Source organism: Harmonia axyridis, chromosome X (genome assembly GCF_914767665.1).
Source record: "Harmonia axyridis chromosome X, icHarAxyr1.1, whole genome shotgun sequence".
Lineage (NCBI taxonomy): Eukaryota > Metazoa > Arthropoda > Insecta > Coleoptera > Coccinellidae > Harmonia > Harmonia axyridis.
Window position 1 is genome coordinate 20,111,308 of NC_059508.1, and position 3,059 is coordinate 20,114,366.

The following is a 3,059-nucleotide window of genomic DNA, read 5'->3' on the forward strand; positions in this document are numbered from 1 at the left end:
TATTTATTTCGGCGTTTTTACCGCTGATATATTTTTTTTCCATATGTTAAATTACGTTCCGCCAAGAGAATTTTCTCGAAAAACGAGGTTTTTGTCGACATGAAGAGTCACGTGGGCTGAATTCTTTCACCGCCCCGCACCGAAGTTATAAAAGGGTGTAACCGACCCAAAATCGGGAATTGATGTTCAGGCATTCAGATAGTAGAGATAGTTATTCAGATTTATTCAGTAGTTATTAGTATAGTAGAGATAGTTATTCAGATTTAGGCAGTAGTTTAGTTTAGTTAGTTATTCAGATTTAGAGATTTAGGCAGTAGTATAGTTTAGTTTAGTTTGGAAAAAGACATTTTGGTTAAGGAGTTACAAAGTGACTGGACAATAGTAAAATTGGTAATTGAACGCCAATAGTTACAAATCCGTTTCTGAGGTCGAAAATCGCCATTTTCATCAGTTAACTTACTTGTTAGTCCTTTTCTGGGGAGTTTGCTAATTTTTACTTGTGACTTTCTTACGAGTGAATATTCAAGGGTTTCATTTGATAGAGACAACGAGAGGGTGGTGTACCGGTGGAGTTTTTCAACGCGTTAGGATTAGTTTTCATTCCTTCCCGACTCTACAAAATCCACGATTCTCATCTCCAAATATCATAATTTCCCGGCTCCCGGATCCGACTAACTTGTTCAACGGTTCTGACTGACATTAAATTGGTGAGGTAAGGGCACAGTAGTGTTAGGCAGTACAAATTATCTCAGTAACCGAATTTAAGTATACATATTGATACAGTTTATACTTTTTCTGATTTCCCGTTTTTGCTGAGATTGTCTGTATTGTAGAATTGAATCAGTAAACCTATTAATTCTGTTGCGTTGTTTGTTACTTGGTCACCGCTACCATCCTAGGTGACACCGAATCCTGTCTTCACTAAGCTACCCTGGTAAGGTTTGTCAATTTCTCCCTAAAATTGGCTGGCGCTCGAGATACTACTGCAAAGTGCCGAAGGGCAATTGGCAGAAGCGCCCAGTGACGCAAAAAGGAGCGTTACAGGTGTATAAAATACACCACGCGAGCTGTAACGTTAGGAAAAGCACGAGTAGTTAAAGGTTAAATATACAGATGGGAAAACAACATACCCTGTGTCCGTAAAGTATGGAACAAATTCATTTTTAGCTAAGCAGACCATTTTAAGAAATAATCCTGAAACACGCCGTATTTCAAAATAATAATCTAATATACAGGGTGAATTACTTTCGAGTATGAATGTCAACAGCCTCTATACCACTCATGAAGGTAAGACTTAAGAAAACTTGGACCGACACATTGGCGTTATGATTTCAGAGGCTTGCATGGACGAGAAGAGGTTTTTATTATTTTAACAAATCCCGCAAATAGGGAATAGCAGTATGAATGCATAGGTCCAACAATAATTGGAAATGAATTAAATTGATAAACTAAATTATTTTGTCAACAGCCCCAATACCACTTGAAAAGGTGAAGGTGGTAAGAACACCAAGACATGATTTCAGGTGCTTGCATGGAAGAGAAGATACCTGATAAGGATTTTTCGGATTTTCCAATGGCCTGGTAACCCTAATGACATTGAATGTAACAAGTCAAGATATTAAGTCATTCAGAATTGAAAAGAAACAAGAGGGCAAATTTATTCTTTCAACTATAACTGCGTTGAGGTATTTGGAATTAGTTAAATATTTCAATTCTCTTCTTTCGTATTTTTTTCAAGTTATCTCGTGAATATCTGTACATTATATGTTCTCTAAGGAAAAAGTAAGATGTTTTGAGTTGATTATATCAAAGTCTTCCTCACTTCATCGGCTCTTATTATCTGTAGGCTGTTACAGGTGGAGTGAAAAGCAATGTGGTATTTGTTATTAAATCTGTTTTTTTCTCTCGTTCAAACACATAAGGTGGCAATAATTGAAGAAATGAGAACAATATCAGCTTATCAGTCATGCCGAGAAGACGTTTGGCTCCTGTGCAACTGGACCAAATCATACGGTGGATACAGGAAGGTTTGTCCCAGCGAGAAGTGTCCCGGCGGTTGAATGTTTCGCAAAGTATTGTGAGTCGGGCTTGGAATAGGTTCATCCAAAACGACTCAGTAGCTTATGTTCATGGGGGAGGTCGGCAGCGCAGTACAACCGCTGCCCAAGATCGTCTTTTGATCCTCAATGCTAGGAGAAATCCCACTTACCCGGCGTCGCGGCTCAATAGATCACTGAGAGTTGCAACAGGAGTTCCAATTTCGAACCAGCCTGTAAGACGACGACTACATGTTCGTGGTTTGAGAGCACGTAGGAGGGTACAACATCCCCGTTTGAATAGGGAACACCGGGTTCATCGACGGCAATGGGCTGAGGAGCACCGCAATTGGACACTTGAAGATTGGAGCCGATGTTTATTTATGGATGAGTCTAGATTTCGTTTGGTCAACTCCGATGGACGTATTCTTGCTTGGAGGGAAAGAGGTCGAAGGTATGCAGAACAGTTTATGGTACCCACAACAGCTTTTGGCGGAGGTTCTATATGTGTATGGGGAGGCATTTGTTTGAACCAACGCACAGAGTTGGTTGTTCTGCAGAACACCACCATGACCAGCCAGAGATATCACGATATGATTATCGAACCCATAATTGTTCCGTTTGCGGCTGCCGTGGGCGAGAATTTCATTTTAATTGACGATAATGCCCGTCCACACCGTAGTCGTCTGGTTAATGAAGCGCTAGAAACTCATGCTATTGATAGGATGGACTGGCCAGCTCGCTCTCCAGACATGAATTGCATCGAACATGTCTGGTCTGAGATTTCTAGACAATTGTCAACCTTAGAACAACCGATCAATAACCTGGATGACCTTTCTAACTAACGCTTTACGGGATATTTGGACGAATTTGCCCCAAAATTTTATAAATAGTTTGATCAAAAGTATGCCTCGTAGGGTAGAATGCTTGAGACGAGCTCGTGGGGGACCAACTAGGTACTAGCTTAACCGAAACTTCAGCCTTCTTGTGGTTTCATTATAAAATGTTTATGTTATTCAAACA

The 3,059-nt window shown here is 40.2% G+C and overlaps 1 long non-coding RNA gene across 1 annotated transcript; it reads left to right on the forward strand.

Annotated features, from left to right (window-relative positions):
* Window positions 1-673: 673 nt before the first annotated feature.
* On the forward strand, window positions 674-1,016 carry LOC123686328. The gene is made up of 2 exons (XR_006748443.1): window positions 674-712; window positions 900-1,016. It is a non-coding gene; the product is annotated as an uncharacterized LOC123686328 (long non-coding RNA).
* The last annotated feature ends 2,043 nt before the right edge of the window (window positions 1,017-3,059 follow it).